We start from the raw sequence: 13387 nt of genomic DNA on the forward strand, positions 1-13387 counted from the left end.
CTTCCAGCAGGACAATGACCCTAAGCATACTGCTAAAGCAACACTTGAGTGGTTTAAGGAGAAACATTTAAATGTCTTGGAATGGCCTAGTCAAAGCCCAGACCTCAATCCAATTACGAATCTGTGGTATGACTTAAAGATTGCTGTACACCAGCAGAACCCATCCAACTTGAAGGAGCTGTAGCAGTTTTGCCTCGAAGAATGGGCAAAAATCCCAGTGGCTAGATGTGCCAAGCTTATAGAGACTTACCCCAAGAGACTTGCAGCTGTAATTGCTGCAAAAGGTAGCTCTACAAAGTATTGACTTTGGGGGAGTGAATAGTTATGCATGTTCTGTTTTTTTGTCTTATTTGTTTGTTTCACACAAAAAAATATTTGTATCTTCAAAGTGATAGGCATGTTGCATGTTGTTTAAATCAAATGATACCCCCCCCCCCAAAAAAAGATCTATTTTAATTCCAGGCTGTAAGGCAAGGAAATAGGAAAATGCCAAGTGGAGTGAGTATTTTTGCATGCCACTATCTCTGAGAGCATGCTGCTACAGTCACCCCTGCATAGTCATATGTGACTCTTCAGGACCATCACTCTGAGATTATTTCTTCGGACTATATTGTTAGTCGTTGTCGTCGTGTATATAATTGCTGTATTTTTTTTTTCTTGTATTTTCTTCAGCTGAAGAGCCCTTCCTGATTCTGGCCGACCATCATGACATCAGGAAAATAAGCACTGATGGATCCAATTATACTCCTCTAAAACAGGTAAGACGGCTCAATATTTAAGGATGGAGGAGGTTTCTTATGCACAGAATCATTTTATTGACCATCTCACTTGAGTACATTGAGCATATCCTTGTATGTCCTGTATGTCTCTCCACAACCAATCATGCAAAGCAATTGCTCAGGTATTTTTTTGTAACAACAATACAACATGTACCTGATGACTGTGTCCCGCAGGGCCTCAGTAACATTATAGCAGTGGACTTTGACTACAGAAAGGAGATGATTATTGGATCGACTCAAGCTCTCCGCTGCCCTAACCCAACGGAGGATAAACAGAATACGACTGAATGGGAGCGACCTGAAGGTACAGTAGAGTACCGGCTTATACATCAGGTTTGGGTAAATTTAAGTTATTCAATTCAGGAATTTAACAGATTCCAATTCAATAATTGAAAAAAAAGGGCATCTATTTTCAATGACTTTTCAATGACGTCTGCTTCCAACTCACCACTCTCAAACACGTAAATCCCCTGAACGCAGCTCACTTTCCAGCCCACTTTTCAGCTCACACTCTCGAACACGTAGATCCCCTGAACGCAGGCTCCCTCTCCGGATCCCCATCACTTGAATTCTAATCACCTGTTTCACACAACTGCATGTCATTATCACACACTATTTAGTTCAGTTCTTCTGCACCCCATCATTGTGAGGTGTTGTTTGTTTTGTGACACACTTCTATTCGGAGCCCTGTTTTTCCCTGTAATTTACTCCTCCGTGTATGATAGTTTGTGCCCGCCTCACTAACGACACCTTTTGGTCTATTTCCTGCCTGTACTTTAGCGGATTTCCTGTTTTCTACCTATTGCCTGATCTCCCGGACTACGTTACTAGCCTTTTCCCTGCCTGTACCGTTACCCTTTTGGACCCCTGTGTATGACCTTCTGCCTGCCCCTGGACCAGTTACCTGCCTCCTGTGGTCCTTTACAATAAACACCTGCTGCGCCCTGCGCTTGAACCAGCTCTGTCTCCCATCGTGGTTCATTACAAGGAGGAAGCTATTTATTTCAAAAGGTTGACGCATTTGTAATTTATTCAAATCACTTTCCTGAATTGAGTGTCTTCAATTCAAATTTGACCCCAACCGTGTTCTACATTAGTCTGAGGAAGGTGTGTTGTGAGATAGTGTTCCAGTGGTTAATGTATGAGCCTGAGGGAAGGATGCCCTTTATCCATTTTCTCTCTCGCTCTCATTCCCCCCCCCCCCCCCACCAGGCAAGGATTACACCGCTAGAGATGAGATGTTGAGATAGGTCCTATAGGTGCTTTATAAATCCAGAATCTTAAACACCCTGACTGTGCAGCGGTTTAAATGTGACTAAAGGTGACAGTCTTCCCCGGCTGAAGGTTGAGCGAGGCACATAAAAAATTTATTCTATAGGAGGGATATGACCATGTAGCGCCTAATGCACAATGAGATTTTAACGCATTCCATTGTCATAAAATGTACAGTATAGAGTGTGGATAATTCCTTAGACGCACCGCTTCTTTGTTTCATTACACCTCGGAAATACTTTATTGTTTTGGACCTAAACCCCCTGTTAATAATTCACAGCGTTATGTAGTTGATGGTGTACATGAGTATTAGTTTAAGGTGTTTGACACAGAACAATGGCTGTTGGTTTAGGTTTTGTTTTTTGTCATATTTACTGACCATATCATCATACTGTTATGACAGTTCAAATAGTGTTATTGAACCCTGGTACGATCATGTTATGCACCATGGATACAGTACAGTATTGAATGTGCTTCCTTTTCTTTGGGTGGGGGGGGGCAATTTTGCACTCGTAAATCAGTGACATTGGCACACAGAGGGAGATCTCTGACTCTGTATCTCAATGTCAATGACAGTATCAGTGTGCGTGTATTTGCGTCCTTGAACATGGCTGGTCTCCTATCATGGCTCCCCATTTAGCTTTCCGAAGGCCAGGGTCAGAGTCTGGGTGAAGTTAGAGTGACAAGACAACCTGAGTACCTAATGGGGCTCCCCTTGGCTCGTTATCATTAATACAGGGATAATGACTCATTATAGCTTTACCGTACCCAGGATACCTCCCGTCTGATTCGTACTTTAGCTCACTGCTGCCGAGATCCTTCAGAGTAGAGACCGTTTCTGTAGTTACTAGACCAATGTAATCACTATAATGAAGGCGATATTAGAACTGTTTGCAGTGCAGATCCATAGAAGGCTGTTATGAGTCGTAAGGGCTTTTCACACTGTATCTTCTTCATTGGGACAAAATCACTCCAGGGCTAGCTTACCTTCCATTCACACAATCAATTGTTAATCACGGGGTAACTGAACCCAACTGTCTGGGTTAGAATGTGAGGGCTCCACGAACAGGTTACAGTGATTTTCTGATTCATCTTGAGTTGCTTTATCGGCCCAGTGCAGTCGGAAACATGTTTTCCTGTGTTTTATATATACTTCCACACTATGAGGTTGGAATAATACTGTGAATTGTGAAAATGATGAGTCCTTTTAGGGCAAGAGCTGTTCAAATCAAATCAACTTTTATTGGTCACATACACATGGTTAGCAGATGTTAATGCGAGTGTAGCGAAATGCTTGTGCTTCTAGTTCCGACCATGCAGTAATATCCAACAAGTAATCTAACCTAACAATATCACAACAACTACCTTATACACAAGTGTAAAGGAATGAATAAGAATATGTACATAAAATATATGAATGAGCAATGGCCAAACGGCATAGGCAAGATGCAGTAGATGGTATAGAGTACAATATATACATATGCGATGAGTAATGTAGGGTATGTAAACATTATATAAAGTGGCATTGTTTAAAGTGGCTAGTGATACATTTATTACATACATTTTTTCATTATTAAAGTGGCTAGAGATGAGTCAGTATGTTGGCAGCAGCCACTCAATGTTAGTGATGGCTGTTTAACCGTCTGATGGCCTTGATATAGAAGCTGTTTTTCAGTCTCTCGGTCCCCGCTTTGATGCACCTGTACTGACCTCGCCTTCTGGATGATAGCGGGGGTGAACAGGCAGTGGCACGGGTGGTTGTTGTCCTTGATGATCTTTTTGGCATTCCTGTGACATCGGGTGGTGTAGGTGTCCTGGAGGGCAGGTAGTTTGCCCTCGGTGATGCGTTGTGCAGACTCACCACCCTCTGGAGAGCCTTACGGTGTGTGGGCGGAGCAGTTTCGTACCAGGCAGTGATATAGCCCGACAGGATGCTCTCGATTGTGCATCTGGAAAAGTTTGTGAGTGTTTTTGTGACAAGCCAATTTCTTCAGCCTCCTGAGGTTGAAGAGGCGCTGCTGCATCCTTCTTCACCACGCTGTCTGTGTGGGTGGACCATTTCAGTTTGTCCGTGATGTGTACGCCGAGGAACTTAAAACTTTCCACGTTCTCCACTACTGTCCCGTCGATGTGGATAGGGGGTGCTCCCTCTGCTGTTTCCTGAAGTCCACGATCATCTCTTTTGTTTTGTTGACGTTGACTGTGAGGTTATTTTCCTGACACCACACTCCGAGGGCCCTCACCTCCTCCCTGTAGGCCGTCTCGTCGTTGTTGGTAATCAAGCCTACCACTGTAGTGTAACTGCAAACTTGATGATTGAGTTGGAGGCGTGCATGGCCACGCAGTCATGGGTTGAACAGGGAGTACAGGAGAGGGCTGAGAATGCACCCTAGTGGGGCCCCAGTGTTGAGGATCAGCGGGTGGAGATGTTGTTACCTACCCTCACCAAACGGGGGCGGCCCGTCAGGAAAGTCCAGGACCAGGTTGCACAGGGCGGGGTCAAGGCCCAGGGTCTCGAGGTTAATGACAGTTTGGAGGGTACTATGGTGTTAAATGCTGAGCTGTAATCAAATGAACAGCATTCTTACATAGGTATTCCTCTTGTCCAGATGGGTTAGGGCAGTGTGCAGTGTGATTGCGATTGCGTTGTCTGTGGACCTATTGGGGCGGTAAGCAAAATTGGAGTAGGTCTAGGGTGTCAAGTAGGGTGGAGGTGATATGGTCCTTGACTAGTCTCCTCAAAGCACTTCATGATGACGGAAGTGAGTGCTATGGGGCGATAGTCATTTAGCTCAGTTACTTTCGCTTTCTGGGGAACAGGAACAATGGTGGCCCTCTTGAAGCATGTGGGAACAGCAGACTGGGATAAGGATTGATTGAATATGTCCGTAAACACACCAGCCAGCTGGTCTGCGCATGCTCTGAGGGACGCGGCTGGGGATGTCGTCTGGGCCGGCAGCCTTGCTAGGGTTAACACGTTTAAATGTTTTACTCACGTTGGCTGCAGTAAAGGAGAGCCCACAGGTTTTGGTAGCGGGCCGTGGCAGTGGCACTGTATTGTCCTCAAAGCGAGCAAAGAAGTTGTTTAGTTTGTCTGGGAAACAAGACATCATGGTCTGCGACGGGGCTGGTTTTCCTTTGTAGTCCATGATTGACTGTAGACCCTGCCACATACCTCTCGTGTCTGAGCCGTTGAGTTGCGACTCACTTGTCTCTGTACTGACGCTTAGCTTGTTTGATTGCCTTGTGGAGGGAATAGCTACACTGTTTGTATTCGGTCTTGTTTCCGGTCACCTTGCCCTGATTAAAAGCAGTGGTTCACACTTTCAGTTTTGCGCGAATGCTGCCATCAATCCACTGTTTCTTGTTGGGGAATGTTTTAATAGACGCTGTGGGTACAACATCACCGATGCACTTGCTAATAAACTCGCTCACCGAATCAGCGTATTCATCAATGTTATTGTCCTGTTTGAAAAGACTGCCTGAAATTTCAGTCTTTTTTGGTGGAATGGAGATTTGCCTGCCACGGTGACATCACCAGGTAGTAATTGGTTATAGACCAATAAGAAAGAGATTCCAACTCTCTGCCAATAACAGCTACTTTTCAGTTTTCCCCTCCCCACTCAGACAGCTCGCAGCCACTCCTAGGAAAAATCTTGCTTGAGAAATTGCTCTTTGCGAAAAAGGAGATTTGTTTTCTTCTTTTTGACAAATTTAATTGAAAAACAATCACATTAATGTACTTAATTGTACTAAAATGTCCCTACCTGTTTCCTCTCCTCTAACCCACAGGTAATCCACAGGACGTCCACCCCAGTGCTCTAGCCGTGGACTGGATAGGTAAGAACCTGTACTGGTGCGACATAAGGAAGAAGAGTCTGGGAGGTGTCCAAGGCTAACGGACTCTATCCTGTGGTACTGGTCAGCACTGGTCTGGACAACCCTACCGACCTGGCTCTGGATGCAGACACTGGGCATGTACAACTCTCCATCTTCTCCATCTCTCTTACATCATGCTACGTGCTACTATCTATCACAGTATATTCTGGAGAGAATTAATCCAGAACGAAATTTAGCTATGTCTGTTGAGAGAAACCACAGACTATCAGAAGAAATACCAGCTAATCAGTTTGTTAGTGTGTAAGTGTACCTATGCTGTTTTGTTTCTAAGGTAGCCAACTTTCTGCTCAGGCTTTGAAGTCTAGTGCTCATTTTGATGTTGAGTTTGATATCTCACGTAAACTACTCCATAATGAGAAGTAACACAGTTAGATTTACCAAATTTTTGTCATTTAGCAGACACTCTTGTCCAGAGCGACTTACAGTTACTGCATTAACCTTAAGATAGCTAAGTGAGGACAACCACAATTCACAGTTTCACATAGCCCATTTGACCAACGAAGTGGAGAAGTGTAGCCTAAGGTATCTAGCTGAAAACTGTATTCATTCCTCTGTAGTTATGTGTTCTGGATCGACAGTGGAGAGTATCCCCATATTGGGAGAATAGGTTTGGACGGCAGCAGCCGGACGGTGATCAGTGATACAGACATATTCAGCCCTGCAGCTCTCACCATCGACTACACAGCAAAAAGACTTTACTGGGCTGACTCACATCAAATTCTCTTCTCAAACATGGACGGTTCAAAAGACACAAAGGTAAGGGACAGTGAATTAAGTATTTCCCTTGGTCTTGGTCTTGGTCTTTGTCTGTCTGTCTGTCTGTCTGTCTGTCTGTCTGTCTGTCTGTCTGTCTGTCTCTCTGTCTCTCTGTCTCTCTGTCTCTCTGTCTCTCTGTCTCTCTGTCTCTCTGTCTCTCAACTCTCAACATTTGATGGCTCAATTGGCTTTGTAAATAATCATTTGTGCAGATTTAAGGTCAGTTTGTCATTGACATTGTCATCTATCACTCCAGTGTTTAATTTGCCATACTGTAATAATTTCGCCACTATGGCCTATTTATTGCCTCACCCCCCTTATCCTACCTCATTTGCACACACTGTATACTTTCTCTATTGTATTATTGACTGTATGTTTGTTTATTCCATGTGTAACTCTGTGTTGTTGTTTGTGTCGCACTGCTTTGCTTTATCTTGGCCAGGTCGCAGTTGTAAATGAGAACTTGTTCTCAACTAGCCTACCTGGTTAACTAAAGGTGAAATAAATAAATACAAAATTAATTGAGTGTACTTTTTCAGACTTTAGATAAAAACCTTGACATTACTGTGAAACGGTTTGTCCGTGATTGATTCAACTCCATAGAAACCGAACGTGAGCCAGTCATTAATATGCCTGTTCCATACACTTCAAAACAAGGTGTTAATTGAAGTGAGTCGCTATCTATCTCTGGCGTTCAACCTGTGAGAAATGAGATAAATGTTTTTCTCACCTTTTTTTTAGTTATTCATTTGGTCTAACACAATTTTTCCACAATACCATTTGGTTCACGAACAAAACATGATGTTATTAAACAAGGCTTAAAAACCTCTTAAGGATCCGACCCTTTTCATACATTTTTGCCTAAAATGACATATCCAAATCTAACTGCATGTAGCACAGGACCTGAAGCAAGGATATGCATATTCTTGATACCATTTGAAAAGAAACACTTTTAAGTTTGTGGAAATGTGAAATTAATGTAGGACAATATATCACACATTCGATCTGGTAAACGATAATACAAAGAAAAACGCATGCATTTAATTGTATTTTTTTGTACTATCATCTTTGAAATACAACTGAAAAGCCATAATGTATTATTCCAGCCCAGGCGCAATTTAGATGTTGGCCAATAGATGGCAGCAGTGTATGTGCAAAGTTTTAGACTGATCCAATGAACCATTGCATACCTGTTCAAAATGTTGTATCAAGACTGCCCAAATGTGCCTAAATGGTTTAATAATACATTTTCAAGGTCATAATTGTGCACTCTCCTCAAACAATAGAATGGTATTCTTTCCCTGTAATAACTACTGTAAATTGGACAGTGCAGTTAGATTAACAAGAATTTAAGCTTTCTGCCCATATCAGATATGTCTGTCCTGGGAAATGTTCATGTTACTTACAACCTCATGCTAATCACATTAGCCTACGTTAGCTTAACCGTCCCGTGGGGAGGACACCGATCCTGTAGAGGTTTTAAAGTGAAGTCACGACACTCTCAACATATTTTTATTGTTAATTTAATTTCAGTTTTTCATTTTCAACAGCCAGTTTGTGATTAGCTGTAGTACTTATAGTCTACTCCGTGCTCTACTAAGCCATGCTGACTGACAGACAGACAGTCCATTTAGTCATGTCTTTACTCCTCTTTGCCTGCAATAAAACACCACAGAGCCTGGCAGCTTGTCACAGCAATTATTCAGGACGAGCTGTGTGTGTGTGTGTGTGTGTGTGTGTGTGTGCGTTCATGTGTGCGTGCGTGCGTGTGTGTGTTCAGCAAATTCCTCCTATAGCAGAATCAGATGGACGTAATGTAGAAGTGGCATGTTAATCTATTGTATGTGTGTGTGTTCGTGCGTGCGTGCGTGTGTGTGTGATCTGGCTGTATTCCAGACTCTGATTAATCAGTGCGTATTCCATTCCAGTGCCTAGTCAAGACATCCGGGAGGGTGACAGGGCTGACTCTGTTTGAGGATGTCATCTATTGGACGGATGAGAAGTCCAAGTCGCTGAACCGGGCCCACAAGACCTCCGGGGCTCAGGGAGCAGAGCTGCTCAGATACTGGAGAGCCATCCACAACATCAAGGTGTACCACCCTCTCCGCCAACCCGACGGTAATTGTCTAGACGCTCAGTGTGTGTGTCTGAATGCCTTGGAGAAAGAGAGAGAGAGGTGTTTCTTTTTAATTGTAATGAGCAAATGTGCCCTCAGACTAATGATGCTGACAGCAGAGTTGAGGGGAAAGGGCTCTAGCTGTGGATGTTGGTTTTAGTCTCCCTCTCTCCGCCGCAGTGCCCAAACACCAGTGTCAGGTGACCAACGGAGGCTGCAGCCACCTGTGTCTGCTCTCCCCCAGGGGAGGTTACAGGTGTGCCTGCCCCACCCACTTCTACCTGGCTGCAGAAAACAAGACCTGCCTTTCCAACTGCACAGCCAGCCAGGTCAGTGGCCCTTTTCTCCTACTGCTTACAGAAATATTTGACATATTTGACGTTGTTATCCAGAGCGACTTACAGTTAGTGAATTCATCTTAAGGTTGCTAGGTGGGACAACTACATTTCACAGTCATAGTAAGTGAATATTTCCTTAGTAATAATTAGAGGAGTGCTTATATTTGACATGTTACACACTTGTAACATGTCAAATATATGTGTGTCATGGGAATGTGTTTCTTGCATATCCAAACTCCCCCTGAGACACCCATAGGGAGTGGGGTCACGGCCAGTGTCACCATTGTCCAGCACCCCTGGATAAATTGGGTTAAGTGCCTTGCTCAAGGGCACAGTGTCAGATTTTGTCGGCTTCGGAATTCAAACCAGCAACCTTTCGGTTACTGGCCCAACACTCTAATCACAAAGGCTACTGTACCTGCCACCCAATAAAGCAGCTACCAGCTAAGCCCGTGCTAGGAGGGGGAGTGAGAGAGGGGGGGTGCTGTGGGATAGATTAAGATACATTTTGAAGAGGTATGTTTTCAGATGTTTTTGGAAGATGGGGAGGGACTAGCAGAGGCTCTGACTTTAGTATTTGTAGATTCAAGTAAGGGACTTTAGTGTCCCAAAATCTTAATGAATGATGATGATGTTGAAATCTGAAGCTTTCTACTGTTGTTGTGTCCTATAGTTCCGCTGTGGGACAGATGAGTGCATCCCCTTCTGGTGGAAGTGTGACACGGTGGATGACTGTGGGGACGGGTCAGACGAGCCTCCAGACTGCCGTGAGTCACCATCAACACACACACACACACACGCATACACTTGACAAGGTCCCAGTAAGGGTTGTCACATTTTCTGTACACACCAATTCACAATTACACAATCAATTCACAGCCCTCTAGTGGAGCAGGACACTAACTGCACAGTACAGTACAGAAACCGTTACAACCCTTCTCCCTGGTCTTGTTCACTAGCTGTGCTTCTATAAAGTCGGTGCAATGTGTGTGTGTGTGTGTTTCTGTTCTCTCCTCACAGCTGAGTTTAAATGCCAGCCAGGGAGGTTCCAGTGTGGAACTGGTCTCTGTGCTCTGCCTCCGTTTATCTGTGATGGAGAGAACGACTGTGGGGACAACTCTGATGAAGCCAACTGTGGTGAAGTCCTTTTGTCATATTATTGACATTTCTTCACATTTCTGGTCATTATTGTAAAAGAGAATGCATACTCATTACTTACCTGGTTAAATAAAGTCAATAAATAAATTCTGACATTATCCGTCCTATTCTGAATCCGACCCAAAAGTTTCCACAACTGTCAAAAACGACATTGTAGACTACCTCGGTTAAGGCTAACACCTTTGTTCATACTATCTACAGAATCGTACATCTGTCTATCTGGACAGTTCAAATGCAGGAAGCGTCAGAAGTGCATCCCACTGAACCTGCGCTGTAACGGACAGGACGACTGTGGAGACGGAGAGGACGAGACAGACTGCCGTAAGAGTCAAATAATCTGTAGATAGATGGATCTCTATAGATACGGTCTTAAAGAAGATGCTGACTGTGTGATGAAAGTTTGACAGCTCTGCACTTTTTGTCGGGGGAATTTCAATTTCACTTGGCCATAAAAAATGAGCCTCTGCAAGAATTTAGATAATAAAGTATTGAAAAGGCTTTTAGTTGTTGGCACTCTGGACATTTCTTTAGCGTGAGAGACAACCCTTTGATGAATGACAAAGAAAAGAAAGGAAAAGTAGAGAGAAACTCAGACTCTGAACAGACAGTCTGTGACTTCCCCTCTGATCTTCAAGTCTTGGTCAATGATTCACCCTGTTAACAATTCTCTTTGGATTATAGGAAGCCCCCAGCCTTCTATGTTCATACTGCCATACCTGGTTAATTCTGTTCATAGACACAAGGAAGGTCCATTATTAATAAAAGCCACATGTCCGTGTTATAGTAAGAAAAGGATGTGTGTTTCCTTTTAGTTGACCTAGTTTGACCTCACTGTGGATTTTGATTGGAGTTTCATCCCCTGCTTGTTATCCCTCTGTCTTGACATTTTAAAGTTTTGAACTTCTGGGTGCTTCTTTCACTTGTCTGAAATTTACAGCACCAGGTAAAGGTTATGAGACAATTCCTCATGTCTGTGAGAGAGACAGAGAGAGGGTCTTAGTAAGTACCTGTAATCACACCTGTCTGGTTGTCATCATGAATCAAAGTGACAGCTCTAAGACACACTGGAGCAAGGTCTCAAGACACACACACACACACACATACATACACACCATCCGTGAATGCCTTATTAGATCACAGTGTTGGGTTAACGACACGTCTCAGAGCTCCAGCCCTAGAAGCAGTCTAATCTCCCTCCCTTCCCCTCCCCGCACCTCCTGAGTCTCTGGCTGCAGTCACATTCAGCCCCAGCCTGGCTCAGTGGTAGAGCCGTGTTGCCCTTGCCCGAAGTCTTGCCCTGAGGCCACTGGGAACAGAGAGGAAGACACTGGTAATTGCACCAGCAGGGGGTTGAGCCACGCTGGTAGGCTGGGGGAAGGTGGAGCTGGGTGGGGGAAGGTGTGAGGGGAAGGATGGGGGGGGAGGGCTGGAGGAATGTACAGCACCAAGTAAAGTGTTTCTCTGTGGGCTCTATTTTTACAAACCAAACACAAGTGTAAATCTAAGCGCTGGCGGTAGCGCTATAGGTATGGGGGGTGTCAGAAATATTTGTTGCTATTTTCACAACCAAATTTATGGGCGCAGTAGCTGGCAGTGGCGCGGAAGGGCTGGGTTTTGCAAAATAAACAAGATGAAGATGTATCGAGACTTGACCTCTCACTGGCCAATCAGAACATGCTCCATGGCTAAATATGTGGTTGCTTCAAGTTGTCGAAAGCTTGGGACTTGTCACATCCTGACCAGTAATAGGGGTTATTTGTATTGTAGTTTGGTCAGGACGTGGCAGGGGGTATTTGTTTTATGTGGTTCGGGGTGGTTGATTGTTTAGAAGGGTGTTTGATTTATTATTTTCGGGTTTTGGGCTATGTTATGTTTTGTATTTCTATGTTCATTCTAGTATTAGTATTTCTTTGTTTAGGTATTGGGTGTTGGACTCTCAATTGGAGGCAGGTGTTTCCTAGTTGCCTCTGATTGAGAGTCCTATATATAGGTTTGTGTTTGTAGTTTGTGGGAGATTGTGCTAGGTATAGCCTTAATGCCTTACCGGCCTGTTATTCGTCATTGTGTTTTGTGTACGTGTTTATTTTGGATTTTCCTTCTTCGCCAAGTCAATAAAAGAAAATGAGTGCACATTTCCCCGCTGCGTCTTGGTCCACTTTAACCTACGACAACCGTGACAGAATCTCCCACCAACCAAGGACCAAGCAGCGGGGTAAGGAGCAACGGAACACTAATATGGACTATCGGGAGTTTTGGACATGGGAGCAGATTCTGGCCGGAGAGGGCCCATGGAGGAAGGCGGGTGAAGACCGGGAATGCTACCGGGGAACACGGCTGGTGAGAAAGCCGGAGAGGCAAACCCAATCATTTTTTGGGGGGGGGCACACGGGTAGTTTGGCACGGGCCAAGGGTGAGCCCTAAGCCAGCTCCCCGTGCTTTTTGGGAAGGACGTATGGAGTGGAGAGCGCCTAAGTATGCGGAAGTACGCACGATCTTGCCCATACACACGCACAGTCCGGTGCGAGTGATCCCAGCCCCTCGCAAATGCCGTGCTAGAGTGGGCATCCAGCCTGGTAGGAGGATGCCTGCGCAGCGCATCTGGCCACCGGTGCGCCTCCTAGGTCCAGGCTACCCTACGCCCGCTCTATGCACGGCAACCATCAGGCCCCTGCACAGCCCAGTTCGCCCTGTACCAGCACTCCGCTCATACAGGGCTACTAGTTCCATCCAGCCAGGACGGGTTGTGCAGGAGGTGCGATCGAGACCGCCAGTGCTTCTCCACGGCCCGGTATATCCAGTACCAGCACCACGCACCAGGCCTCCAATACGTCAGCCCAGTCCAACTCAGTTCTGTTCCCGCTCCTCGCACTAGCCTTAAAGTGCGTGTCTCCAGTCTGGTAGCTCCACTACCAGCCCCACGCACTAGGCTTCCAGTGCGTCAGCCCAGTCCTATTCAGCCTGTTCCCGCTCCTCGCACTAGCCTTAAAGTGCGTGTCTCCAGTCTGGTAGCTCCACTACCAGCCCCACGCATTAGGCTTCCAGTGCGTCAGCTCAGTCTCGAGCTTCCG

The 13387-nt window shown here is 45.0% G+C and overlaps 1 pseudogene; it reads left to right on the forward strand.

The window, feature by feature from the left end:
- The first annotated feature begins 6683 nt into the window (after nucleotides 1–6683).
- LOC115188977 (low-density lipoprotein receptor-related protein 1B-like) overlaps nucleotides 6684–13387 on the forward strand; it is a 49056-nt pseudogene continuing 42352 nt past the window's right edge.

Source organism: Salmo trutta, unplaced genomic scaffold (assembly GCF_901001165.1).
Source record: "Salmo trutta unplaced genomic scaffold, fSalTru1.1, whole genome shotgun sequence".
Lineage (NCBI taxonomy): Eukaryota > Metazoa > Chordata > Actinopteri > Salmoniformes > Salmonidae > Salmo > Salmo trutta.